Source organism: Nematostella vectensis, chromosome 5 (genome assembly GCF_932526225.1).
Source record: "Nematostella vectensis chromosome 5, jaNemVect1.1, whole genome shotgun sequence".
In the NCBI taxonomy this organism is placed as follows: Eukaryota; Metazoa; Cnidaria; class Anthozoa; order Actiniaria; family Edwardsiidae; genus Nematostella; species Nematostella vectensis.
The window spans coordinates 17,023,874-17,050,761 of NC_064038.1; the positions used below are offsets into that span (position 1 = coordinate 17,023,874).

Genomic DNA, 26,888 nt, shown 5'->3' on the forward strand with positions numbered 1-26,888 from the left:
AGGGAAATACAGGGGAATACAGGGAAATACTGGAGTAGAATCAAAAAGCCCAAACTGTCGCGATCTCGTACCAGAACAATTTATACAATACACCAAAAACTGGTGAAACTGGCAGAGTCGATTCCCAGTTTTTGGTGTATTGGGAAATACAGGAGAATACAGGGAAATACAGGAGAATACAAGGAAATACAGGAGAATACAGGGAAATACAGGAGAATACAGGGAAATACAAGAGAATACAGGGAAATACAGGAGGATACAGGGGGAAACCGGAGAATACAGGGTAATACACGAGAATACAGGGAAATACAGGGGAATACAGTGAAATACATGATAATACAAGGAAATACATGAGAATGCATGAAAATGATACACTTTAATATGGTTACATGAAGTACTTACCGAGAGATTGGGTATGACCGCTGCAAGGCCGCGGACTCGACCACAATCTACGTCCGTGGGAAATTGCTTCCCTTCGTTGATACGGTCGCTTTCACTCCAGAAAAACGCAAACTTCCAAACATCTAAGGAGTGGAACAAATATTTGAGAGACCCTATTACAGTCATTCACAGTTCATTGCTTAAATCAATGAATCTACAATCTCTCTGAGTCCGCTGTCGAATTTCGCCTACAACAAACTGGTTATCACACGGCGGAAGATCGATTACACTACCGATTCACAATATAGCGGTGAAAGAAAGTCTACAAAAGTCTTTACAAACAGCCTCAAATATAAGAAAGGATCCATGTCTTAAAGACGAAGAAATCGAAGACAATAAAGCAGCAAAAGTATGATTATTAATATTGGTCTCTCGCCGACTTGAAACGGATGAAACGGTACGTTTTCAAATCGTAAACTTACCAAACAATTTTATCGCTTCTGATCGTAGTTTGTGGGCTATTGTTCTGATTGAGTACTTTACTCATTCGTTGATGTTCAGTTTAGTCTAAATTTAAACTGTAGTTTTCTTTTACTGTAACTATTATTTTGTAGAGTTACTGTTTTTATTTATAATCACGGTGTACTCAAAAATCTAAAGTGCGAATTGTTCGAACAAAACCGCTTCTGTTATTTCTGTCCAAATGACAATTTCTCGTGTCAATGGTATTCTATAATTTACTATAGAATCTAAGCCAGACTAAAAGGCAAAAAGAGTAAACGAATGTATGTTATCTCATATTTTCTCAGCTTTGATTTTTGTTTTTCAATTTATTTAGGTTAGTTTAGTAAATTCTTTCTTTCTGAGGGGAAAATAGTTCGGCATTATTGGTTTCTTTCACCTCAACAACTAGTTTGCACTAATCCTAGAAGGTCCTTACGGATTAAAAATAGACATAAATAATAAATAACTAATAATGAATAGTGAAATAAAAGAATTTATAGAAAAAAAAATTAAATCAAAGCTGCTTAAGGTGTGGTGATGCCTGCCTTGAAGGCTGGCCTACATAGGTTAGAGGTTTCTTAATCTGACTGCTCTGGGAAAGAATGAATAAGGCTCTTGATACCGGACTGAACTTGGCGGTACATAAAATTCACTGAACTTGGCAGTACATAAAAAGAAATGAAAAAAGTTTTCTTGTTTTTCAGTAATATCAAACCTATCAAAGTAAGATGATGCACCTCTACCAATGCTGCTGTTTCTTTAGCAAATAGCTCTCGATAAAAGCATTGGTAGAGTGGTTTTCAAAAACCAATGAAATACTATTTAGTTTATTCAGTACTAATACTTTGTAATGTCTTTGTTCTCTTTTTTTCTGGCTTGACTATTACACTTTAACAATTACATTTTGTTGCACAGGATTTTGAAAAAAACTCCAATCAGTTTTAGTTATTATTAAACCACCCCTGTAAGGCAGCCACATTTCTAACAGATTACTGGGGTGTTTTTTTTTAGTGGCCAAAAAAAAAGTCTGTGATAGATAAAAAAAGGGACAATAACAAATTCAGAGGTAGTCTATAGTACTTTCATTGCTTTTCTTGTGAACCACAATAAAGTGGCCAATCCCTATCAAAAGGCTACTCAGCCATTCCCAGAGGTGATTGCAGAGGCATCACTATACTTCCATTGTATCTGAACTGTATTATCCCTGTTATTGTTCTTCACCATTGAATTAGATTAGTCCTGACACCATTGTGTGTAGGCTATACCTTATATTATTATTATTATTGTAAAAACTATGAAAAGCATTTGCAATACAAATGTGCTGGCCTCGCCTTTAGGTAATGCTTAAATCTATATATTCTATTTTTATATAGCTGGTGCATAGTCGACTCGAATGCACACTCTTCGTCAATGTTATGTGCAGAAGCTCAAATCAAATGTTCCCCAGTTGGTTAATATTTAAAAAAACTTATTGACTGAGAGAATTCAGGAAATTTTCTTTTTCCCTTGTGAGCCTCAGCCAATCCTATAAATAATCTTAGATTTATCATAAAACTGATTGACATAATAGTGTTATTTATAATAAAAAATTTACCCATTATTCCAGAGTGACACTTACCATCAAGGGGAAACTAGTCATTTGGCCTGTGCTGGAACACTATGGAAAGAGACATGTTCAAACGTCAGAAAACAAAACTGACTGAGCAACAAAACTGCATTACTTTATAGATAACACATAGCATTTATAGGTCACATTATAGGCTATAGCTCCTCTTAACATGGCCTTGCGGCTTGCTCGTCTTGGTCTTGCGGCTAGCTCGTCTTGCAGATTGCTTGCCTTGGTCTTGCAGCTCGCTTGTCTTGGTCTTGCGGCTCGCTTGTCTTGGTCTTGCGGCTCGCTTGTCTTGGTCTTGTGGCTTGCTTGTCTTGGTCTTGTGGCTTGCTGGTCTTGCAGCTCGCTTGTCTTACTCTTGCGGCTTGCTTGTGTTGTTTGTCTTGATCTTGCGGCTTGGTCTTGGGGCTTGCTTGTCTTGGTTTTGCGGCTTGGTCTTGCGTCTTGCTTGTCTTGGTCTTGCGTCTTGCTTGTCTTGGTCTTGCGTCTTGCTTGTCTTGGTCTTGCGTCTTGCTTGTCTTGGTCTTGCGGCTTGCTTGTCTTGCGGCTTGCGCCTTGCTTGTCTTTCTTTTCTCGCTTGTCTCGCTTGTCTTGCTTGTTTTGGTCTTGCGGCTTGCTTGTCTTGAGGATTGCTTGTCTTGGTCTTGCAGCTTGGTCTTGCGGCTTGCTTGTCTTGGTCTTGCGGCTTGCTTGTCTTGGTCTTGCGGCTTGCTTTTCTTGGTCTTGCGGCTTGCTTGTCTTGCTCTTGCGGCTTGCTTGTCTTGCTCTTGCGGCTTGCTTGTCTTGCTCTTGCGGCTTGCTTGTCTTGCTCTTGCGGCTTGCTTGTCTTGTTTGTCTTTATCTAGTGGCTTGGTCTTGCGGCTTGCTTGTCTTGGTCTTGCGGCTTGCTTCTCTTGGTCTTGCGGCTTGCTTGTCTTGGTCTTGCATCTTGTCTTGGTCTTGCTGCTTGCTTGTCTTGCTTGTCTTGGTCTTGCAGCTTGCTTGTCTTGATCAGGCTGCTTGCTTGCCTTGGTCTTGCTTGTCTTGGTCTTGCGGCTTGGTCTTGCGGCTTTCTTGTCTTGTTCTTGCGGCTTGGTCTCGCAGCTGTCTTGTCTTGGTCTTCCGGCTTGCTTGTCTTGTTGCTTGCGTCTTGCTTGTCTTGTTGCTTGCGTCTTGCTTGTCTTGTTGCTTGCGTCTTGCTTGTCTTGTTGCTTGCGTCTTGCTTGTCTCACTTGTCTTGTGTTGTCTTGGTCTTGCGGCTTGGTCCTGCGGCTTGCTGGTCTTGCGTCTTGCTTGTTTTTGTCTTGCAGCTTGCTTCTCTTGGTCTTGCGGCTTGCTTGTCTTGCTTGTCTTGGTCTTGCAGCTTGGTCATGCGGCTTGGTCTTGCGGCTTGCTTGTCTAGCTCTTGCGGCTTTCTTGTCTTGCTCTTGCGGCTTGCTTGTCTTGTTTGTCTTTATCTAGTGGCTTGGTCTTGCGGCTTGCTTCTCTGGGTCTTGCGGCTTGCTTGTCTTGCTTGTCTTGGTCTTGCAGCTTGGTCATACGGCTTGGTCTTGCGGCTTGCTTGTCTTGGTCTTGTGGCTTGCTTGTCTTGGACTTGTGGCTTGCTTGTCTTGGTCTTGCGGCTTGCTTGTCTTGGTCTTGCGGCTTGCTTGTCTTGGTCTTGGGGCTTGTCTTGCTCTTGTGGCTTGCTTGTCTTGGTCTTGGGGCTTGCTTGTCCTCCTTGTCTTGGTCTTACGGCTTGCTTATCTTGGTCTTGCGTCTTGTCTTGCTCTTGCGGCTTGCTTGCCTTGTTTGTCTTTATCTAGTGGCTTGGTCTTGCTGCTTGCTTGTCTTGCTTGTCTTGCTTGTCTTGGTCTTGCTGCTTGCTTGTCTTGCTTGTCTTGATCTTTCAGCTTGCTTGTCTTGATCAGGCTGCTTGCTTGCCTTGGTCTTGCGGCTTGCTTGTCTTGGTCTTGCGGCTTGGTCTTGCGGCTTTCTTGTCTTGTTCTTGCGGCTCAGTCTCACAGCTGTCTTGTCTTGTTCTTGCGGCTTGCTTGTCTTGTTGCTTACCTCTTGCTGGTCTTACTTGTCTTGTGTTGTCTTGGTCTTGCGGCTTGGTCCTGCGGCTTGCTGGTCTTGCGTCTTGCTTGTCTTGCTTGTTTTGGTCTTGCAGCTTGCTTGTCTTGAGGCTTGCTTGTCTTGCTCTTCTTGGTCTTGCGGCTTGGTTGTTTTGGTCTTGCAGCTTGCTTGTCTTGTGGCTTGCTTCTCTTGGTCTTGTGGCTTGCTTCTCTTGGTCTTGCGGCTTGCTTCTCTTGGTCTTGCGGCTTGCTTGTCTTGGTCTTGCAGCTTGCTTGTCTTGATCCTGTGGCTTGTTGGTCTTGTGGCTTGCTTGTCTTGCTTGTCTTGGTCTTGCGGCTTGCTTGTCTTGGTCTTGCGGCTTGCTTGTCTTGGTCTTGCTGCTTGCTTGTCTTGGTCTTGCGGCTTGGTCTTGCAGCTTGGTCTTGCAGCTTGGTCTTGCAGCTTGGTCTTGCAGCTGTCTTGTCTTGGTCTTCCGGCTTGCTTGTTTTGCAGCTTGCGCCTTGCTTGTCTTGCTTGTCTTGGTCTTGCGGCTTGCTTGTCTTGCTTGTCTTGGTCTTGCGGCTTGCTTGTCTTGCTTGTCTTGCTTGTCTTGCTTGTCTTGGTTGTCTTGGTCTTGCGGCTTGCTTGTCTTGGTCTTGCGGCGTGCTTGTCTTGCGCCTTGCTTGTCTTGAGGCTTGCTCGTCTTGGTCTTGAAGCTTGGTCTTGCAGCTTGGTCTTGAGGATTGCTTGTCTTGGTCTTGCAGCTTGGTCTTGCGGCTTGCTTGTCTTGGTCTTGCGGCTTGCTTGTCTTGGTCTTGCGGCTTGCTTGTCTTGGTCTTGCGGCTTGCTTGTCTTGTTGCTTACATCTTGCTGGTCTTACTTGTCTTGTGTTGTCTTGGTCTTGCGGCTTGGTCCTGCGGCTTGCTGGTTTTGCGTCTTGCTTGTCTTGCTTGTTTTGGTCTTGCAGCTTGCTTGTCTTGAGGCTTGCTTGTCTTGCTCTTCTTGGTCTTGCGGCTTGGTTGTTTTGGTCTTGCAGCTTGCTTGTCTTGCGGCTTGCTTGTCTTTGTCTTGCGGCTTGCTTGTCTTTGTCTTGCGGCTTGGTCTTGCTGCTTGCTTGTCTTGGTCTTGCGGCTTGTTCTTGCAGCTGTCTTGTCTTGGTCTTGCGGCTTGGTCTTGCAGCTGTCTTGTCTTGGTCTTCCGGCTTGCTTGTCTTGCAGCTTGCGCCTTGCTTGTCTTTCTTTTCTCGCTTGTCTCGCTTGTCTTGGTCTTGCGGCTTGCTTGTCTTGGTCTTGCGGCTTGCTTGTCTTGCTTGTCTTGGTCTTGCGGTATGGTCCTGGGGCTTGCTGGTTTTGCTGCCCGCTTGCTTTGCTTGTTTTGGTCTTGCGGCTTGCTTGTCTTGAGGATTGCTTGTCTTGGTCTTGCAGCTTGGTCTTGCAGCTTGCTTGTCTTGGTCTTGCGGCCTGCTTGTCTTGGTTTTGCGTCTTGCTTGTCTTGGTCTTGCGGCTTGCTTGTCTTGGTCTTGCGGCTTGCTTGTCTTGGTCTTGCGGCTTGGTCTTGCGGCTTTCTTGTCTTGGTCTTCCGGCTTGCGTCTTGCTTGTCTTGGTCTTGCGGCTTGGTCCTGCGGCTCGCTGGTCTTGTGTCTTGCTTGTCTTGAGGCTTGCTAGTCTTGCTTGTCTTGGTCTTGCGGCTTGCTTGTTTTGGTCTTGCAGCTTGCTTGTCTTGAGGCTTGCTTGTCTTGGTCTTGCGGCTTGCTTGTCTTGGTCTTGTGGCTTGCTTCTCTTGGTCTTGCGGCTTGCTTGTCTTGGTCTTGCAGCTTGCTTGTCTTGATCCTGCGGCTTGTTGGTCTTGTGGCTTGCTTTTCTTGCTTGTCTTGGTCTTGCGGCTTGCTTGTCTTGCTTGTCTTGGTCTTGCGGCTTGCTTGTCTTGCTTGTCTTGGTCTTGCGGCTTGCTTGTCTTGCTTGTCTTGGTCTTGCGGCTTGCTTGTCTTGGTCTTGCGGCTTGCTTGTCTTGCTTGTCTTGGTCTTGTGGCTTGCTTGTCTTGCTTGTCTTGGTCTTGCGGCGTGCTTGTCTTGCGCCTTGCTTGTCTTGCGGCTTTCTTGTCTTGTTCTTGCGGCTCGGTCTCACAGCTGTCTTGTCTTGTTCTTGCGGCTTGCTTGTCTTGTTGCTTACGTCTTGCTGGTCTTACTTGTCTTGTGTTGTCTTGGTCTTGCGGCTTGGTCCTGCGGCTTGCTGGTCTTGCGTCTTGCTTGTCTTGCTTGTTTTGGTCTTGCAGCTTGCTTGTCTTGAGGCTTGCTTGTCTTGCTCTTCTTGGTCTTGCGTCTTGGTTGTTTTGGTCTTGCCGCTTGCTTGTCTTGTGGCTTGCTTCTCTTGGTCTTGTGGCTTGCTTCTCTTGGTCTTGCGGCTTGCTTGTCTTGGTCTTGCAGCTTGCTTGTCTTGATCCTGTGGCTTGTTGGTCTTGTGGCTTGCTTGTCTTGCTTGTCTTGGTCTTGCGGCTTGCTTGTCTTGGTCTTGCGGCTTGCTTGTCTTGGTCTTGCTGCTTGCTTGTCTTGGTCTTGCGGCTTGGTCTTGCAGCTTGGTCTTGCAGCTGTCTTGTCTTGGTCTTCCGGCTTGCTTGTTTTGCAGCTTGCGCCTTGCTTGTCTTGCTTGTCTTGGTCTTGCGGCTTGCTTGTCTTGCTGGTCTTGGTCTTGAAGCTTGGTCTTGCAGCTTGGTCTTGAGGATTGCTTGTCTTGGTCTTGCGGCTTGCTTGTCTTGCTTGTCTTGGTCTTGCAGCTTGGTCATACGGCTTGGTCTTGCGGCTTGCTTGTCTTGGTCTTGTGGCTTGCTTGTCTTGGACTTGTGGCTTGCTTGTCTTGGTCTTGCGGCTTGCTTGTCTTGGTCTTGCGGCTTGCTTGTCTTGGTCTTGGGGCTTGTCTTGGTCTTGTGGCTTGCTTGTCTTGGTCTTGGGGCTTGCTTGTCCTCCTTGTCTTGGTCTTACGGCTTGCTTATCTTGGTCTTGCGTCTTGTCTTGCTCTTGCGGCTTGCTTGCCTTGTTTGTCTTTATCTAGTGGCTTGGTCTTGCTGCTTGCTTGTCTTGCTTGTCTTGCTTGTCTTGCTTGTCTTGGTCTTGCTGCTTGCTTGTCTTGCTTGTCTTGATCTTTCAGCTTGCTTGTCTTGATCAGGCTGCTTGCTTGCCTTGGTCTTGCGGCTTGCTTGTCTTGGTCTTGCGGCTTGGTCTTGCGGCTTTCTTGTCTTGTTCTTGCGGCTCAGTCTCACAGCTGTCTTGTCTTGTTCTTGCGGCTTGCTTGTCTTGTTGCTTACCTCTTGCTGGTCTTACTTGTCTTGTGTTGTCTTGGTCTTGCGGCTTGGTCCTGCGGCTTGCTGGTCTTGCGTCTTGCTTGTCTTGCTTGTTTTGGTCTTGCAGCTTGCTTGTCTTGAGGCTTGCTTGTCTTGCTCTTCTTGGTCTTGCGGCTTGGTTGTTTTGGTCTTGCAGCTTGCTTGTCTTGTGGCTTGCTTCTCTTGGTCTTGTGGCTTGCTTCTCTTGGTCTTGCGGCTTGCTTCTCTTGGTCTTGCGGCTTGCTTGTCTTGGTCTTGCAGCTTGCTTGTCTTGATCCTGTGGCTTGTTGGTCTTGTGGCTTGCTTGTCTTGCTTGTCTTGGTCTTGCGGCTTGCTTGTCTTGGTCTTGCGGCTTGCTTGTCTTGGTCTTGCTGCTTGCTTGTCTTGGTCTTGCGGCTTGGTCTTGCAGCTTGGTCTTGCAGCTTGGTCTTGCAGCTTGGTCTTGCAGCTGTCTTGTCTTGGTCTTCCGGCTTGCTTGTTTTGCAGCTTGCGCCTTGCTTGTCTTGCTTGTCTTGGTCTTGCGGCTTGCTTGTCTTGCTTGTCTTGGTCTTGCGGCTTGCTTGTCTTGCTTGTCTTGCTTGTCTTGCTTGTCTTGGTTGTCTTGGTCTTGCGGCTTGCTTGTCTTGGTCTTGCGGCGTGCTTGTCTTGCGCCTTGCTTGTCTTGAGGCTTGCTCGTCTTGGTCTTGAAGCTTGGTCTTGCAGCTTGGTCTTGAGGATTGCTTGTCTTGGTCTTGCAGCTTGGTCTTGCGGCTTGCTTGTCTTGGTCTTGCGGCTTGCTTGTCTTGGTCTTGCGGCTTGCTTGTCTTGGTCTTGCGGCTTGCTTGTCTTGTTGCTTACATCTTGCTGGTCTTACTTGTCTTGTGTTGTCTTGGTCTTGCGGCTTGGTCCTGCGGCTTGCTGGTTTTGCGTCTTGCTTGTCTTGCTTGTTTTGGTCTTGCAGCTTGCTTGTCTTGAGGCTTGCTTGTCTTGCTCTTCTTGGTCTTGCGGCTTGGTTGTTTTGGTCTTGCAGCTTGCTTGTCTTGCGGCTTGCTTGTCTTTGTCTTGCGGCTTGCTTGTCTTTGTCTTGCGGCTTGGTCTTGCTGCTTGCTTGTCTTGGTCTTGCGGCTTGTTCTTGCAGCTGTCTTGTCTTGGTCTTGCGGCTTGGTCTTGCAGCTGTCTTGTCTTGGTCTTCCGGCTTGCTTGTCTTGCAGCTTGCGCCTTGCTTGTCTTTCTTTTCTCGCTTGTCTCGCTTGTCTTGGTCTTGCGGCTTGCTTGTCTTGGTCTTGCGGCTTGCTTGTCTTGCTTGTCTTGGTCTTGCGGTATGGTCCTGGGGCTTGCTGGTTTTGCTGCCCGCTTGCTTTGCTTGTTTTGGTCTTGCGGCTTGCTTGTCTTGAGGATTGCTTGTCTTGGTCTTGCAGCTTGGTCTTGCAGCTTGCTTGTCTTGGTCTTGCGGCCTGCTTGTCTTGGTTTTGCGTCTTGCTTGTCTTGGTCTTGCGGCTTGCTTGTCTTGGTCTTGCGGCTTGCTTGTCTTGGTCTTGCGGCTTGGTCTTGCGGCTTTCTTGTCTTGGTCTTCCGGCTTGCGTCTTGCTTGTCTTGGTCTTGCGGCTTGGTCCTGCGGCTCGCTGGTCTTGTGTCTTGCTTGTCTTGAGGCTTGCTAGTCTTGCTTGTCTTGGTCTTGCGGCTTGCTTGTTTTGGTCTTGCAGCTTGCTTGTCTTGAGGCTTGCTTGTCTTGGTCTTGCGGCTTGCTTGTCTTGGTCTTGTGGCTTGCTTCTCTTGGTCTTGCGGCTTGCTTGTCTTGGTCTTGCAGCTTGCTTGTCTTGATCCTGCGGCTTGTTGGTCTTGTGGCTTGCTTTTCTTGCTTGTCTTGGTCTTGCGGCTTGCTTGTCTTGCTTGTCTTGGTCTTGCGGCTTGCTTGTCTTGCTTGTCTTGGTCTTGCGGCTTGCTTGTCTTGCTTGTCTTGGTCTTGCGGCTTGCTTGTCTTGGTCTTGCGGCTTGCTTGTCTTGCTTGTCTTGGTCTTGCGGCTTGCTTGTCTTGCTTGTCTTGGTCTTGCGGCGTGCTTGTCTTGCGCCTTGCTTGTCTTGCGGCTTTCTTGTCTTGTTCTTGCGGCTCGGTCTCACAGCTGTCTTGTCTTGTTCTTGCGGCTTGCTTGTCTTGTTGCTTACGTCTTGCTGGTCTTACTTGTCTTGTGTTGTCTTGGTCTTGCGGCTTGGTCCTGCGGCTTGCTGGTCTTGCGTCTTGCTTGTCTTGCTTGTTTTGGTCTTGCAGCTTGCTTGTCTTGAGGCTTGCTTGTCTTGCTCTTCTTGGTCTTGCGTCTTGGTTGTTTTGGTCTTGCCGCTTGCTTGTCTTGTGGCTTGCTTCTCTTGGTCTTGTGGCTTGCTTCTCTTGGTCTTGCGGCTTGCTTGTCTTGGTCTTGCAGCTTGCTTGTCTTGATCCTGTGGCTTGTTGGTCTTGTGGCTTGCTTGTCTTGCTTGTCTTGGTCTTGCGGCTTGCTTGTCTTGGTCTTGCGGCTTGCTTGTCTTGGTCTTGCTGCTTGCTTGTCTTGGTCTTGCGGCTTGGTCTTGCAGCTTGGTCTTGCAGCTGTCTTGTCTTGGTCTTCCGGCTTGCTTGTTTTGCAGCTTGCGCCTTGCTTGTCTTGCTTGTCTTGGTCTTGCGGCTTGCTTGTCTTGCTGGTCTTGGTCTTGAAGCTTGGTCTTGCAGCTTGGTCTTGAGGATTGCTTGTCTTGGTCTTGCAGCTTGGTCTTGCGGCTTGCTTGTCTTGTTGCTTACATCTTGCTGGTCTTACTTGTCTTGTGTTGTCTTGGTCTTGCGGCTTGGTCCTGCGGCTTGCTGGTCTTGCGTCTTGCGGCTTGGTTGTTTTGGTCTTGCAGCTTGCTTCGTCTTGAGGCTTGCTTGTCTTTGTCTTGAGGCTTGCTTGTCTTTGTCTTGCGGCTTGCTTGTCTTTGTCTTGCGGCTTGGTCTTGCTGCTTGCTTGTCTTGGTCTTGCGGCTTGCTTGTCTTTGTCTTGCGGCTTGGTCTTGCTGCTTGCTTGTCTTGGTCTTGCAGCTGTCTTGTCTTGGTCTTGCGGCTTGGTCTTGCAGCTGTCTTGTCTTGGTCTTCCGGCTTGCTTGTCTTGCGGCTTGCGCCTTGCTTGTCTTTCTTTTCTCGCTTGTCTCGCTTGTCTTGCTTGTCTAGGTCTTGCGGCTTGCTTGTCTTGCTTGTCTTGGTCTTGCGGTATGGTCCTGGGGCTTGCTGGTTTTGCTGCCTGCTTGTCTTGCTTGTTTTGGTCTTGCGGCTTGCTTGTCTTGAGGATTGCTTGTCTTGGTCTTGCAGCTTGGTCTTGCAGCTTGGTCTTGCGGCTTGCTTGTCTTGGTCTTGCGGCTTGCTTGTCTTGGTTTTGAGGCTTGCTTGTCTTGGTCTTGCGTCTTGCTTCTCTTGATCAGGCTGCTTGCTTGTCTTGGTCTTGCGGCTTGCTTGTCTTGGTCTTGCGGCTTGCTTGTCTTGGTCTTGCGGCTTTCTTGTCTTGGTCTTCCGGCTTGCGTCTTGCTTGTCTTGGTCTTGCGGCTTGGTCCTGCGGCTCGCTGGTCTTGCGTCTTGCTTGTCTTGAGGCTTGCTAGTCTTGCTTGTCTTGAGGCTTGCTAGTCTTGCTTGTCTTGGTCTTGCGGCTTGCTTGTCTTGGTCTTGCGGCTTGCTTGTCTTGGTCTTGTGGCTTGCTTCTCTTGGTCTTGTGGCTTGCTTCTCTTGGTCTTGCGGCTTGCTTCTCTTGGTCTTGTGGCTTGCTTCTCTTGGTCTTGCGGCTTGCTTGTCTTGGTCTTGCAGCTTGCTTGTCTTGATCCTGCGGCTTGTTGGTCTTGCGGCTTGCTTGTCTTGCTTGTCTTGGTCTTGCGGCTTGCTTGTCTTGCTTGTCTTGGTCTTGCGGCTTGCTTGTCTTGGTCTTGCGGCTTGCTTGTCTTGCTTGTCTTGCTTGTCTTGGTCTTGCGGCTTGCTTGTCTTGCTTGTCTTGGTCTTGCGGCGTGCTTGTCTTGCGCCTTGCTTGTCTTGCGGCTTGCTCGTCTTGGTCTTGCAGCTTGGTCTTGCAGCTTGGTCTTGAGGATTGCTTGTCTTGGTCTTGCAGCTTGGTCTTGCGGCTTGCTTGTCTTGGTCTTGCGGCTTGCTTGTCTTGGTCTTGCGGCTTGCTTGTCTTGGTCTTGCGGCTTGCTTGTCTTGTTGCTTACATCTTGCTGGTCTTACTTGTCTTGTGTTATCTTGGTCTTGCGGCTTGGTCCTGCGGCTTGCTGGTCTTGCGTCTTGCTTGTCTTGCTTGTTTTGGTCTTGCAGCTTGCTTGTCTTGAGGCTTGCTTGTCTTGCTCTTCTTGGTCTTGCGGCTTGGTTGTTTTGGTCTTGCAGCTTGCTTGTCTTGAGGCTTGCTTGTCTTTGTCTTTCGGCTTGCTTGTCTTTGTCTTGCGGCTTGGTCTTGCTGCTTGCTTGTCTTGGTCTTGCGGCTTGCTTGTTTTGGTTTTGCAGCTTGATTGTCTTGGTCTTGCGGCTTGCTTGTCTTGGTCTTGCGGCTTGCTTGTCTTGGTCTTGCGGCTTGCTTGTCTTGGTCTTGCGGCTTGGTCTTGCGGCTTTCTTGTCTTGGTCTTCCGGCTTGCGTCTTGCTTGTCTTGGTCTTGCGGCTTGGTCCTGCGGCTCGCTGGTCTTGAGGCTTGCTAGTCTTGCTTGTCTTGGTCTTGTGGCTTGCTTGTTTTGGTCTTGCAGCTTGCTTGTCTTGAGGCTTGCTTGTCTTGGTCTTGCGGCTTGCTTGTCTTGGTCTTGTGGCTTGCTTCTCTTGGTCTTGTGGCTTGCTTCTCTTGGTCTTGCGGCTTGCTTGTCTTGGTCTTGCAGCTTGCTTGTCTTGATCCTGCGGCTTGTTGGTCTTGTGGCTTGCTTTTCTTGCTTGTCTTGGTCTTGCGGCTTGCTTGTCTTGCTTGTCTTGGTCTTGCGGCTTGCTTGTCTTGCTTGTCTTGGTCTTGCAGCTTGCTTGTCTTGCTTGTCTTGGTCTTGCGGCTTGCTTGTCTTGGTCTTGCGGCTTGCTTGTCTTGCTTGTCTTGGTCTTGCGGTGTGCTTGTCTTGCGCCTTGCTTGTTTTGAGGCTTGCTCGTCTTGGTCTTGCAGCTTGGTCTTGCAGCTTGGTCTTGAGGATTGCTTGTCTTGGTCTTGCAGCTTGGTCTTGCAGCTTGGTCTTGCAGCTTGGTCTTGCGGCTTGCTTGTCTTGGTCTTGCGGCGTGCTTGTCTTGGTCTTGCGGCTTGCTTGTCTTGTTGCTTACGTCTTGCTGGTCTTACTTGTCTTGTGTTGTCTTGGTCTTGCGGCTTGGTCCTGCGGCTTGCTGGTCTTGCGTCTTGCTTGTCTTGCTTGTTTTGGTCTTGCAGCTTGCTTGTCTTGCGGCTTGCTTGTCTTGGTCTTGCGGCTTGCTTGTCTTGGTTGTCTTGGTCTTGCGGTATGGTCCTGGGGCTTGCTGGTTTTGCTGCCTGCTTGTCTTGCTTGTTTTGGTCTTGCGGCTTGCTTGTCTTGAGGATTGCTTGTCTTGGTCTTGCAGCTTGGTCTTGCGGCTTGCTTGTCTTGGTCTTGCGGCTTGCTTGTCTTGGTCTTGCGGCTTGCTTGTCTTGTTGCTTACATCTTGCTGGTCTTACTTGTCTTGTGTTGTCTTGGTCTTGCGGCTTGGTCCTGCGGCTTGCTGGTTTTGCGTCTTGCTTGTCTTGCTTGTTTTGGTCTTGCAGCTTGCTTGTCTTGAGGCTTGCTTGTCTTGCTCTTCTTGGTCTTGCGGCTTGGTTGTTTTGGTCTTGCAGCTTGCTTGTCTTGCGGCTTGCTTGTCTTTGTCTTGCGGCTTGCTTGTCTTTGTCTTGCGGCTTGGTCTTGCTGCTTGCTTGTCTTGGTCTTGCGGCTTGTTCTTGCAGCTGTCTTGTCTTGGTCTTGCGGCTTGGTCTTGCAGCTGTCTTGTCTTGGTCTTCCGGCTTGCTTGTCTTGCAGCTTGCGCCTTGCTTGTCTTTCTTTTCTCGCTTGTCTCGCTTGTCTTGGTCTTGCGGCTTGCTTGTCTTGGTCTTGCGGCTTGCTTGTCTTGCTTGTCTTGGTCTTGCGGTATGGTCCTGGGGCTTGCTGGTTTTGCTGCCCGCTTGCTTTGCTTGTTTTGGTCTTGCGGCTTGCTTGTCTTGAGGATTGCTTGTCTTGGTCTTGCAGCTTGGTCTTGCAGCTTGCTTGTCTTGGTCTTGCGGCTTGCTTGTCTTGGTTTTGCGTCTTGCTTGTCTTGGTCTTGCGGCTTGCTTGTCTTGGTCTTGCGGCTTGCTTGTCTTGGTCTTGCGGCTTGGTCTTGCGGCTTTCTTGTCTTGGTCTTCCGGCTTGCGTCTTGCTTGTCTTGGTCTTGCGGCTTGGTCCTGCGGCTCGCTGGTCTTGTGTCTTGCTTGTCTTGAGGCTTGCTAGTCTTGCTTGTCTTGGTCTTGCGGCTTGCTTGTTTTGGTCTTGCAGCTTGCTTGTCTTGAGGCTTGCTTGTCTTGGTCTTGCGGCTTGCTTGTCTTGGTCTTGTGGCTTGCTTCTCTTGGTCTTGCGGCTTGCTTGTCTTGGTCTTGCAGCTTGCTTGTCTTGATCCTGCGGCTTGTTGGTCTTGTGGCTTGCTTTTCTTGCTTGTCTTGGTCTTGCGGCTTGCTTGTCTTGCTTGTCTTGGTCTTGCGGCTTGCTTGTCTTGCTTGTCTTGGTCTTGCGGCTTGCTTGTCTTGCTTGTCTTGGTCTTGCGGCTTGCTTGTCTTGGTCTTGCGGCTTGCTTGTCTTGGTCTTGCGGCTTGCTTGTCTTGCTTGTCTTGGTCTTGCGGCTTGCTTGTCTTGCTTGTCTTGGTCTTGCGGCGTGCTTGTCTTGCGCCTTGCTTGTCTTGCGGCTTTCTTGTCTTGTTCTTGCGGCTCGGTCTCACAGCTGTCTTGTCTTGTTCTTGCGGCTTGCTTGTCTTGTTGCTTACGTCTTGCTGGTCTTACTTGTCTTGTGTTGTCTTGGTCTTGCGGCTTGGTCCTGCGGCTTGCTGGTCTTGCGTCTTGCTTGTCTTGCTTGTTTTGGTCTTGCAGCTTGCTTGTCTTGAGGCTTGCTTGTCTTGCTCTTCTTGGTCTTGCGTCTTGGTTGTTTTGGTCTTGCCGCTTGCTTGTCTTGTGGCTTGCTTCTCTTGGTCTTGTGGCTTGCTTCTCTTGGTCTTGCGGCTTGCTTGTCTTGGTCTTGCAGCTTGCTTGTCTTGATCCTGTGGCTTGTTGGTCTTGTGGCTTGCTTGTCTTGCTTGTCTTGCTTGTCTTGGTCTTGCGGCTTGCTTGTCTTGGTCTTGCGGCTTGCTTGTCTTGGTCTTGCTGCTTGCTTGTCTTGGTCTTGCGGCTTGGTCTTGCAGCTTGGTCTTGCAGCTGTCTTGTCTTGGTCTTCCGGCTTGCTTGTTTTGCAGCTTGCGCCTTGCTTGTCTTGCTTGTCTTGGTCTTGCGGCTTGCTTGTCTTGCTGGTCTTGGTCTTGAAGCTTGGTCTTGCAGCTTGGTCTTGAGGATTGCTTGTCTTGGTCTTGCAGCTTGGTCTTGCGGCTTGCTTGTCTTGTTGCTTACATCTTGCTGGTCTTACTTGTCTTGTGTTGTCTTGGTCTTGCGGCTTGGTCCTGCGGCTTGCTGGTCTTGCGTCTTGCGGCTTGGTTGTTTTGGTCTTGCAGCTTGCTTGTCTTGAGGCTTGCTTGTCTTTGTCTTGAGGCTTGCTTGTCTTTGTCTTGCGGCTTGCTTGTCTTTGTCTTGCTGCTTGGTCTTGCTGCTTGCTTGTCTTGGTCTTGCGGCTTGCTTGTCTTTGTCTTGCGGCTTGGTCTTGCTGCTTGCTTGTCTTGGTCTTGCGGCTTGGTCTTGCAGCTGTCTTGTCTTGGTCTTGCGGCTTGGTCTTGCAGCTGTCTTGTCTTGGTCTTCCGGCTTGCTTGTCTTGCGGCTTGCGCCTTGCTTGTCTTTCTTTTCTCGCTTGTCTCGCTTGTCTTGCTTGTCTAGGTCTTGCGGCTTGCTTGTCTTGCTTGTCTTGGTCTTGCGGTATGGTCCTGGGGCTTGCTGGTTTTGCTGCCTGCTTGTCTTGCTTGTTTTGGTCTTGCGGCTTGCTTGTCTTGAGGATTGCTTGTCTTGGTCTTGCAGCTTGGTCTTGCAGCTTGGTCTTGCGGCTTGCTTGTCTTGGTCTTGCGGCTTGCTTGTCTTGGTTTTGAGGCTTGCTTGTCTTGGTCTTGCGTCTTGCTTCTCTTGATCAGGCTGCTTGCTTGTCTTGGTCTTGCGGCTTGCTTGTCTTGGTCTTGCGGCTTGCTTGTCTTGGTCTTGCGGCTTTCTTGTCTTGGTCTTCCGGCTTGCGTCTTGCTTGTCTTGGTCTTGCGGCTTGGTCCTGCGGCTCGCTGGTCTTGCGTCTTGCTTGTCTTGAGGCTTGCTAGTCTTGCTTGTCTTGAGGCTTGCTAGTCTTGCTTGTCTTGGTCTTGCGGCTTGCTTGTCTTGGTCTTGCGGCTTGCTTGTCTTGGTCTTGTGGCTTGCTTCTCTTGGTCTTGTGGCTTGCTTCTCTTGGTCTTGCGGCTTGCTTCTCTTGGTCTTGCGGCTTGCTTGTCTTGGTCTTGCAGCTTGCTTGTCTTGATCCTGCGGCTTGTTGGTCTTGCGGCTTGCTTGTCTTGCTTGTCTTGGTCTTGCGGCTTGCTTGTCTTGCTTGTCTTGGTCTTGCGGCTTGCTTGTCTTGGTCTTGCGGCTTGCTTGTCTTGGTCTTGCGGCTTGCTTGTCTTGGTCTTGTGGCTTGCTTCTCTTGGTCTTGTGGCTTGCTTCTCTTGGTCTTGCGGCTTGCTTCTCTTGGTCTTGTGGCTTGCTTCTCTTGGTCTTGCGGCTTGCTTGTCTTGGTCTTGCAGCTTGCTTGTCTTGATCCTGCGGCTTGTTGGTCTTGTGGCTTGCTTTTCTTGCTTGTCTTGGTCTTGCGGCTTGCTTGTCTTGCTTGTCTTGCTTGTCTTGGTCTTGCGGCTTGCTTGTCTTGGTCTTGCGGCTTGCTTGTCTTGCTTGTCTTGGTCTTGCGGCTTGCTTGTCTTGCTTGTCTTGGTCTTGCGGCGTGCTTGTCTTGCGCCTTGCTTGTCTTGCGGCTTGCTCGTCTTGGTCTTGCAGCTTGGTCTTGCAGCTTGGTCTTGAGGATTGCTTGTCTTGGTCTTGCAGCTTGGTCTTGCGGCTTGCTTGTCTTGGTCTTGCGGCTTGCTTGTCTTGGTCTTGCGGCTTGCTTGTCTTGGTCTTGCGGCTTGCTTGTCTTGTTGCTTACATCTTGCTGGTCTTACTTGTCTTGTGTTATCTTGGTCTTGCGGCTTGGTCCTGCGGCTTGCTGGTCTTGCGTCTTGCTTGTCTTGCTTGTTTTGGTCTTGCAGCTTGCTTGTCTTGAGGCTTGCTTGTCTTGCTCTTCTTGGTCTTGCGGCTTGGTTGTTTTGGTCTTGCAGCTTGCTTGTCTTGAGGCTTGCTTGTCTTTGTCTTGCGGCTTGCTTGTCTTTGTCTTGCGGCTTGGTCTTGCTGCTTGCTTGTCTTGGTCTTGCGGCTTGCTTGTCTTGGTTTTGCAGCTTGATTGTCTTGGTCTTGCGGCTTGCTTGTCTTGGTCTTGCGGCTTGCTTGTCTTGGTCTTGCGGCTTGCTTGTCTTGGTCTTGCGGCTTGGTCTTGCGGCTTTCTTGTCTTGGTCTTCCGGCTTGCGTCTTGCTTGTCTTGGTCTTGCGGCTTGGTCCTGCGGCTCGCTGGTCTTGAGGCTTGCTAGTCTTGCTTGTCTTGGTCTTGTGGCTTGCTTGTTTTGGTCTTGCAGCTTGCTTGTCTTGAGGCTTGCTTGTCTTGGTCTTGCGGCTTGCTTGTCTTGGTCTTGTGGCTTGCTTCTCTTGGTCTTGTGGCTTGCTTCTCTTGGTCTTGCGGCTTGCTTGTCTTGGTCTTGCAGCTTGCTTGTCTTGATCCTGCGGCTTGTTGGTCTTGTGGCTTGCTTTTCTTGCTTGTCTTGGTCTTGCGGCTTGCTTGTCTTGCTTGTCTTGGTCTTGCGGCTTGCTTGTCTTGCTTGTCTTGGTCTTGCAGCTTGCTTGTCTTGCTTGTCTTGGTCTTGCGGCTTGCTTGTCTTGGTCTTGCGGCTTGCTTGTCTTGCTTGTCTCGGTCTTGCGGTGTGCTTGTCTTGCGCCTTGCTTGTCTTGAGGCTTGCTCGTCTTGGTCTTGCAGCTTGGTCTTGCAGCTTGGTCTTGAGGATTGCTTGTCTTGGTCTTGCAGCTTGGTCTTGCAGCTTGGTCTTGCAGCTTGGTCTTGCGGCTTGCTTGTCTTGGTCTTGCGGCTTGCTTGTCTTGGTCTTGCGGCTTGCTTGTCTTGTTGCTTACGTCTTGCTGGTCTTACTTGTCTTGTGTTGTCTTGGTCTTGCGGCTTGGTCCTGCGGCTTGCTGGTCTTGCGTCTTGCTTGTCTTGCTTGTTTTGGTCTTGCAGCTTGCTTGTCTTGCGGCTTGCTTGTCTTGGTCTTGCGGCTTGCTTGTCTTGGTTGTCTTGGTCTTGCGGTATGGTCCTGGGGCTTGCTGGTTTTGCTGCCTGCTTGTCTTGCTTGTTTTGGTCTTGCGGCTTGCTTGTCTTGCGGCTTGCTTGTCTTGAGGATTGCTTGTCTTGGTCTTGCAGCTTGGTCTTGCAGCTTGGTCTTGCGGCTTGCTTGTCTTGGTCTTGCGGCTTGCTTGTCTTGGCCTTGCGGCTTGCTGGTCTTGGTCTTGCGGCTTGCTGGTCTTGGTCTTGCGGCTTGCTTGTCTTGGTCTTGCGGCTTGCTTGTCTTGGTCTTGCGGCTTGCTTGCCTTGCGGCTTGCTTGCCTTGCGGCTTGCTTTTCTTGGTCTTGCGGCTTGCTTGCCTTGGTCTTGCGTCTTGCTTGTCTTGATCAGGCTGCTTGCTTGTCTTGGTCTTGCGGCTTGCTTGTCTTGGTCTTGCGGCTTTCTTTTCTTGGTCTTCCGGCTTGCGTCTTGCTTGTCTTGGTCTTGCGGCTTGGTCCTGCGGCTTGCTGGTCTTGCGTCTTGCTTGTCTTGAGGGTTGCTAGTCTTGCTTGTCTTGGTCTTCCGGCTTGCTTGTTTTGGTCTTGCAGCTTGCTTGTCTTGGTCTTGCGGCTTGCTTGTCTTGGTCTTGTGGCTTGCTTCTCTTGGTCTTGTGGCTTGCTTGTCTTGGTCTTGCGGCTTGCTTGTCTTGATCCTGCGGCTTGTTGGTCTTGTGGCTTGCTTGTCTTGCTTGTCTTGGTCTTGCGGCTTGCTTGTCTTGGTCTTGCGGCTTGCTTGTCTTGGTCTTGCTGCTTGCTTGTCTTGGTCTTGCTGCTTGGTCTTGCAGCTTGGTCTTGCAGCTGTCTTGTCTTGGTCTTCCGGCTTGCTTGTTTTGCAGCTTGCGCCTTGCTTGTCTTGCTTGTCTCGCTTTTCTTGCTTGTCTTGGTCTTGCGGCTTGCTTGTCTTGCTTGTCTTGGTCTTGCGGCGTGCTTGTCTTGCGCCTTGCTTGTCTTGAGGCTTGCTCGTCTTGGTCTTGCAGCTTGGTCTTGCAGCTTGGTCTTGAGGATTGCTTGTCTTGGTCTTGCAGCTTGGTCTTGAGGATTGCTTGTCTTGGTCTTGCGGCTTGGTCCTGCGGCTCGCTGGTCTTGCGTCTTGCTTGTCTTGAGGCTTGCTAGTCTTGCTTGTCTTGAGGCTTGCTAGTCTTGCTTGTCTTGGTCTTGCGGCTTGCTTGTCTTGGTCTTGCGGCTTGCTTGTCTTGGTCTTGTGGCTTGCTTCTCTTGGTCTTGTGGCTTGCTTCTCTTGGTCTTGCGGCTTGCTTCTCTTGGTCTTGTGGCTTGCTTCTCTTGGTCTTGCGGCTTGCTTGTCTTGGTCTTGCAGCTTGCTTGTCTTGATCCTGCGGCTTGTTGGTCTTGTGGCTTGCTTTTCTTGCTTGTCTTGGTCTTGCGGCTTGCTTGTCTTGCTTGTCTTGGTCTTGCGGCGTGCTTGTCTTGCGCCTTGCTTGTCTTGAGGCTTGCTCGTCTTGGTCTTGCAGCTTGGTCTTGCAGCTTGGTCTTGAGGATTGCTTGTCTTGGTCTTGCAGCTTGGTCTTGAGGATTGCTTGTCTTGGTCTTGCGGCTTGGTCCTGCGGCTCGCTGGTCTTGCGTCTTGCTTGTCTTGAGGCTTGCTAGTCTTGCTTGTCTTGAGGCTTGCTAGTCTTGCTTGTCTTGGTCTTGCGGCTTGCTTGTCTTGGTCTTGCGGCTTGCTTGTCTTGGTCTTGTGGCTTGCTTCTCTTGGTCTTGTGGCTTGCTTCTCTTGGTCTTGCGGCTTGCTTCTCTTGGTCTTGTGGCTTGCTTCTCTTGGTCTTGCGGCTTGCTTGTCTTGGTCTTGCAGCTTGCTTGTCTTGATCCTGCGGCTTGTTGGTCTTGTGGCTTGCTTTTCTTGCTTGTCTTGGTCTTGCGGCTTGCTTGTCTTGCTTGTCTTGGTCTTGCGGCTTGCTTGTCTTGGTCTTGCGGCTTGCTTGTCTTGGTCTTGCGGCTTGCTTGTCTTGCTTGTCTTGGTCTTGCGGCTTGCTTGTCTTGCTTGTCTTGGTCTTGCGGCGTGCTTGTCTTGCGCCTTGCTTGTCTTGCGGCTTGCTCGTCTTGGTCTTGCAGCTTGGTCTTGCAGCTTGGTCTTGAGGATTGCTTGTCTTGGTCTTGCAGCTTGGTCTTGCGGCTTGCTTGTCTTGGTCTTGCGGCTTGCTTGTCTTGTTGCTTACATCTTGCTGGTCTTACTTGTCTTGTGTTATCTTGGTCTTGCGGCTTGGTCCTGCGGCTTGCTGGTCTTGCGTCTTGCTTGTCTTGCTTGTTTTGGTCTTGCAGCTTGCTTGTCTTGAGGCTTGCTTGTCTTGCTCTTCTTGGTCTTGCGGCTTGGTTGTTTTGGTCTTGCAGCTTGCTTGTCTTGAGGCTTGCTTGTCTTTGTCTTGCTGCTTGCTTGTCTTGGTCTTGCGGCTTGCTTGTCTTGGTTTTGCAGCTTGATTGTCTTGGTCTTGCGGCTTGCTTGTCTTGGTCTTGCGGCTTGCTTGTCTTGGTCTTGCGGCTTGCTTGTCTTGGTCTTGCGGCTTGGTCTTGCGGCTTGCTTGTCTTGGTCTTCCGGCTTGGTCTTGCGGCTTTCTTGTCTTGGTCTTGCGGCTTGCGTCTTGCTTGTCTTGGTCTTGCGGCTTGGTCCTGCGGCTCGCTGGTCTTGAGGCTTGCTAGTCTTGCTTGTCTTGGTCTTGTGGCTTGCTTGTTTTGGTCTTGCAGCTTGCTTGTCTTGAGGCTTGCTTGTCTTGGTCTTGCGGCTTGCTTGTCTTGGTCTTGTGGCTTGCTTCTCTTGGTCTTGTGGCTTGCTTCTCTTGGTCTTGCGGCTTGCTTGTCTTGGTCTTGCAGCTTGCTTGTCTTGATCCTGCGGCTTGTTGGTCTTGTGGCTTGCTTTTCTTGCTTGTCTTGGTCTTGCGGCTTGCTTGTCTTGCTTGTCTTGGTCTTGCGGCTTGCTTGTCTTGCTTGTCTTGGTCTTGCAGCTTGCTTGTCTTGCTTGTCTTGGTCTTGCGGCTTGCTTGTCTTGGTCTTGCGGCTTGCTTGTCTTGCTTGTCTTGGTCTTGCGGTGTGCTTGTCTTGCGCCTTGCTTGTCTTGAGGCTTGCTCGTCTTGGTCTTGCAGCTTGGTCTTGCAGCTTGGTCTTGAGGATTGCTTGTCTTGGTCTTGCAGCTTGGTCTTGCAGCTTGGTCTTGCAGCTTGGTCTTGCGGCTTGCTTGTCTTGGTCTTGCGGCTTGCTTGTCTTGGTCTTGCGGCTTGCTTGTCTTGTTGCTTACGTCTTGCTGGTCTTACTTGTCTTGTGTTGTCTTGGTCTTGCGGCTTGGTCCTGCGGCTTGCTGGTCTTGCGTCTTGCTTGTCTTGCTTGTTTTGGTCTTGCAGCTTGCTTGTCTTGCGTCTTGCTTGTCTCGCTTGTCTTGGTCTTGCGGCTTGCTTGTCTTGGTCTTGCGGCTTGCTTGTCTTGGTTGTCTTGGTCTTGCGGTATGGTCCTGGGGCTTGCTGGTTTTGCTGCCTGCTTGTCTTGCTTGTTTTGGTCTTGCGGCTTGCTTGTCTTGCGGCTTGCTTGTCTTGAGGATTGCTTGTCTTGGTCTTGCAGCTTGGTCTTGCAGCTTGGTCTTGCGGCTTGCTTGTCTTGGTCTTGCGGCTTGCTGGTCTTGGTCTTGCGGCTTGCTGGTCTTGGTCTTGCGGCTTGCTTGTCTTGGTCTTGCGGCTTGCTTGCCTTGCGGCTTGCTTGCCTTGCGGCTTGCTTTTCTTGGTCTTGCGGCTTGCTTGTCTTGGTCTTGCGTCTTGCTTGTCTTGATCAGGCTGCTTGCTTGTCTTGGTCTTGCGGCTTGCTTGTCTTGGTCTTGCGGCTTTCTTTTCTTGGTCTTCCGGCTTGCGTCTTGCTTGTCTTGGTCTTGCGGCTTGGTCCTGCGGCTTGCTGGTCTTGCGTCTTGCTTGTCTTGAGGGTTGCTAGTCTTGCTTGTCTTGGTCTTCCGGCTTGCTTGTCTTGGTCTTCCGGCTTGCTTGTCTTGGTCTTGTGGCTTGCTTGTCTTGGTCTTGTGGCTTGCTTCTCTTGGTCTTGTGGCTTGCTTGTCTTGGTCTTGCGGCTTGCTTGTCTTGATCCTGCGGCTTGTTGGTCTTGTGGCTTGCTTGTCTTGCTTGTCTTGGTCTTGCGGCTTGCTTGTCTTGGTCTTGCGGCTTGCTTGTCTTGGTCTTGCTGCTTGCTTGTCTTGGTCTTGCTGCTTGGTCTTGCAGCTTGGTCTTGCAGCTGTCTTGTCTTGGTCTTCCGGCTTGCTTGTTTTGCAGCTTGCGCCTTGCTTGTCTTGCTTGTCTCGCTTTTCTTGCTTGTCTTGGTCTTGCGGCTTGCTTGTCTTGCTTGTCTTGGTCTTGCGGCGTGCTTGTCTTGCGCCTTGCTTGTCTTGAGGCTTGCTCGTCTTGGTCTTGCAGCTTGGTCTTGCAGCTTGGTCTTGAGGATTGCTTGTCTTGGTCTTGCAGCTTGGTCTTGAGGATTGCTTGTCTTGGTCTTGCGGCTTGGTCCTGCGGCTCGCTGGTCTTGCGTCTTGCTTGTCTTGAGGCTTGCTAGTCTTGCTTGTCTTGAGGCTTGCTAGTCTTGCTTGTCTTGGTCTTGCGGCTTGCTTGTCTTGGTCTTGCGGCTTGCTTGTCTTGGTCTTGTGGCTTGCTTCTCTTGGTCTTGTGGCTTGCTTCTCTTGGTCTTGCGGCTTGCTTCTCTTGGTCTTGTGGCTTGCTTCTCTTGGTCTTGCGGCTTGCTTGTCTTGGTCTTGCAGCTTGCTTGTCTTGATCCTGCGGCTTGTTGGTCTTGTGGCTTGCTTTTCTTGCTTGTCTTGGTCTTGCGGCTTGCTTGTCTTGCTTGTCTTGCTTGTCTTGGTCTTGCGGCTTGCTTGTCTTGGTCTTGCGGCTTGCTTGTCTTGCTTGTCTTGGTCTTGCGGCTTGCTTGTCTTGCTTGTCTTGGTCTTGCGGCGTGCTTGTCTTGCGCCTTGCTTGTCTTGCGGCTTGCTCGTCTTGGTCTTGCAGCTTGGTCTTGCAGCTTGGTCTTGAGGATTGCTTGTCTTGGTCTTGCAGCTTGGTCTTGCGGCTTGCTTGTCTTGGTCTTGCGGCTTGCTTGTCTTGGTCTTGCGGCTTGCTTGTCTTGTTGCTTACATCTTGCTGGTCTTACTTGTCTTGTGTTATCTTGGTCTTGCGGCTTGGTCCTGCGGCTTGCTGGTCTTGCGTCTTGCTTGTCTTGCTTGTTTTGGTCTTGCAGCTTGCTTGTCTTGAGGCTTGCTTGTCTTGCTCTTCTTGGTCTTGCGGCTTGGTTGTTTTGGTCTTGCAGCTTGCTTGTCTTGAGGCTTGCTTGTCTTTGTCTTGCGGCTTGCTTGTCTTTGTCTTGCGGCTTGGTCTTGCTGCTTGCTTGTCTTGGTCTTGCGGCTTGCTTGTCTTGGTTTTGCAGCTTGATTGTCTTGGTCTTGCGGCTTGCTTGTCTTGGTCTTGCGGCTTGCTTGTCTTGGTCTTGCGGCTTGGTCTTGCGGCTTTCTTGTCTTGGTCTTCCGGCTTGCGTCTTGCTTGTCTTGGTCTTGCGGCTTGGTCCTGCGGCTCGCTGGTCTTGAGGCTTGCTAGTCTTGCTTGTCTTGGTCTTGTGGCTTGCTTGTTTTGGTCTTGCAGCTTGCTTGTCTTGAGGCTTGCTTGTCTTGGTCTTGCGGCTTGCTTGTCTTGGTCTTGTGGCTTGCTTCTCTTGGTCTTGTGGCTTGCTTCTCTTGGTCTTGCGGCTTGCTTGTCTTGGTCTTGCAGCTTGCTTGTCTTGATCCTGCGGCTTGTTGGTCTTGTGGCTTGCTTTTCTTGCTTGTCTTGGTCTTGCGGCTTGCTTGTCTTGCTTGTCTTGGTCTTGCGGCTTGCTTGTCTTGCTTGTCTTGGTCTTGCAGCTTGCTTGTCTTGCTTGTCTTGGTCTTGCGGCTTGCTTGTCTTGGTCTTGCGGCTTGCTTGTCTTGCTTGTCTTGGTCTTGCGGTGTGCTTGTCTTGCGCCTTGCTTGTCTTGAGGCTTGCTCGTCTTGGTCTTGCAGCTTGGTCTTGAGGATTGCTTGTCTTGGTCTTGCAGCTTGGTCTTGCAGCTTGGTCTTGCAGCTTGGTCTTGCGGCTTGCTTGTCTTGGTCTTGCGGCTTGCTTGTCTTGGTCTTGCGGCTTGCTTGTCTTGTTGCTTACGTCTTGCTGGTCTTACTTGTCTTGTGTTGTCTTGGTCTTGCGGCTTGGTCCTGCGGCTTGCTGGTCTTGCGTCTTGCTTGTCTTGCTTGTTTTGGTCTTGCAGCTTGCTTGTCTTGCGGCTTGCTTGTCTTGGTCTTGCGGCTTGCTTGTCTTGGTTGTCTTGGTCTTGCGGTATGGTCCTGGGGCTTGCTGGTTTTGCTGCCTGCTTGTCTTGCTTGTTTTGGTCTTGCGGCTTGCTTGTCTTGCGGCTTGCTTGTCTTGCGGCTTGCTTGTCTTGAGGATTGCTTGTCTTGGTCTTGCAGCTTGGTCTTGCAGCTTGGTCTTGCGGCTTGCTTGTCTTGGTCTTGCGGCTTGCTTGTCTTGGTCTTGCGGCTTGCTGGTCTTGGTCTTGCGGCTTGCTTGTCTTGGTCTTGCGGCTTGCTTGCCTTGCGGCTTGCTTGCCTTGCGGCTTGCTTTTCTTGGTCTTGCGGCTTGCTTGTCTTGGTCTTGCGTCTTGCTTGTCTTGATCAGGCTGCTTGCTTGTCTTGGTCTTGCGGCTTGCTTGTCTTGGTCTTGCGGCTTTCTTTTCTTGGTCTTCCGGCTTGCGTCTTGCTTGTCTTGGTCTTGCGGCTTGGTCCTGCGGCTTGCTGGTCTTGCGTCTTGCTTGTCTTGAGGGTTGCTAGTCTTGCTTGTCTTGGTCTTCCGGCTTGCTTGTTTTGGTCTTGCAGCTTGCTTGTCTTGGTCTTGCGGCTTGCTTGTCTTGGTCTTGTGGCTTGCTTCTCTTGGTCTTGTGGCTTGCTTGTCTTGGTCTTGCGGCTTGCTTGTCTTGGTCTTGCAGCTTGCTTGTCTTGATCCTGCGGCTTGTTGGTCTTGTGGCTTGCTTGTCTTGCTTGTCTTGGTCTTGCGGCTTGCTTGTCTTGGTCTTGCGGCTTGCTTGTCTTGGTCTTGCTGCTTGCTTGTCTTGGTCTTGCTGCTTGGTCTTGCAGCTTGGTCTTGCAGCTGTCTTGTCTTGGTCTTCCGGCTTGCTTGTTTTGCAGCTTGCGCCTTGCTTGTCTTGCTTGTCTCGCTTTTCTTGCTTGTCTTGGTCTTGCGGCTTGCTTGTCTTGCTTGTCTTGGTCTTGCGGCGTGCTTGTCTTGCGCCTTGCTTGTCTTGAGGCTTGCTCGTCTTGGTCTTGCAGCTTGGTCTTGCAGCTTGGTCTTGAGGTTTGCTTGTCTTGGTCTTGCAGCTTGGTCTTGAGGATTGCTTGTCTTGGTCTTGCAGCTTGGTCTTGCAGCTTGGTCTTGCGGCTTGGTCTTGCGGCTTGCTTGTCTTGCGGCTTGCTTGTCTTGCGGCTTGCTTGTCTTGGTCTTGCGGCTTGCTTGTCTTGGTCTTGGGGCTTGCTTGCCTAGCGGCTTGCTTGTCTTGGTCTTGCGTCTTGCTTGTCTTGATCAGGCTGCTTGCTTGTCTTGGTCTTGCGGCTTGGTCTTGCGGCTTGGTCTTGCGGCTTTCTTGTCTTGGTCTTCCGGCTTGCGTCTTGCTTGTCTTGGTCTTGCGGCTTGGTCCTGCGGCTTGGTCCTGCGGCTTGCTGGTCTTGCGTCTTGCTTGTCTTGAGGCTTGCTAGTCTTGCTTGTCTTGAGGCTTGCTAGTCTTGCTTGTCTTGGGCTTGCTAGTCTTGCTTGTCTTAGTCTTGCAGCTTGCTTGTCTTGAGGCTTACTTGTCTTGGTCTTGCGGCTTGCTTGTCTTGGTCTTGCGGCTTGCTTGTCTTGGTCTTGTGGCTTCCTTCTCTTGGTCTTGTGGCTTGCTTCTATTGGTCTTGCGGCTTGCTTGTCTTGGTCTTGCAGCTTGCTTGTCTTGATCCTGCGGCTTGTTGGTCTTGCGGCTTGCTTGTCTTGCTTGTTTTGGTCTTGCAGCTTGTTTGTTTTGTGGCTTGCTTGTCTTGCTTGTCTTGCTTGTCTTGGTCTTGCTGCTTGCTTGTCTTGGTCTTGCGGCTTGGTCTTGCAGCTTGGTCTTGCAGCTGTCTTGTCTTGATCTTCCGGCTTGCTTGTTTTGCAGCTTGCGCCTTGCTTGTCTTGCTTGTCTCGCTTTTCTTGCTTGTCTTGGTCTTGCGGCTTGCTTGTCTTGGTCTTGCGGCTTGCTTGTCTTGCTTGTCTTGGTCTTGCGGCGTGCTTGTCTTGCGCCTTGCTTGTCTTGAGGCTTGCTCGTCTTGGTCTTGCAGCTTGGTCTTGGTCTTGCAGCTTGGTCTTGCGGCTTGCTTGTCTTGGTCTTGCGGCTTGCTTGTCTTGGTCTTGCGGCTTGCTTGTCTTGGTCTTGCGGCTTGCTTGTCCTGGTCTTGCGGCTTGCTTGTCCTGGTCTTGCGGCTTGCTTGTCTTGGTCTTGAGGCTTGCTTGTCTTGGTCTTGAGGCTTGCTTGTCTTGGTCTTGAGGCTTGCTTGTCTTGGTCTTGAGGCTTGCTTGTCTTGGTCTTGAGGCTTGCTTGTCTTGGTCTTGAGGCTT

The 26,888-nt window shown here is 50.4% G+C and overlaps 1 long non-coding RNA gene across 1 annotated transcript in view; it reads left to right on the forward strand.

The window, feature by feature from the left end:
* Nucleotides 1–268: 268 nt before the first annotated feature.
* The window catches only part of LOC116613955, a 35,950-nt gene continuing 9,330 nt past the window's right edge, over nucleotides 269–26,888 (forward strand). Inside the window, exon 1 of the long non-coding RNA XR_007308040.1 lies at nucleotides 269–838. This is a non-coding gene — a long non-coding RNA (uncharacterized LOC116613955). The remainder of the gene's footprint in view (nucleotides 839–26,888) is intronic.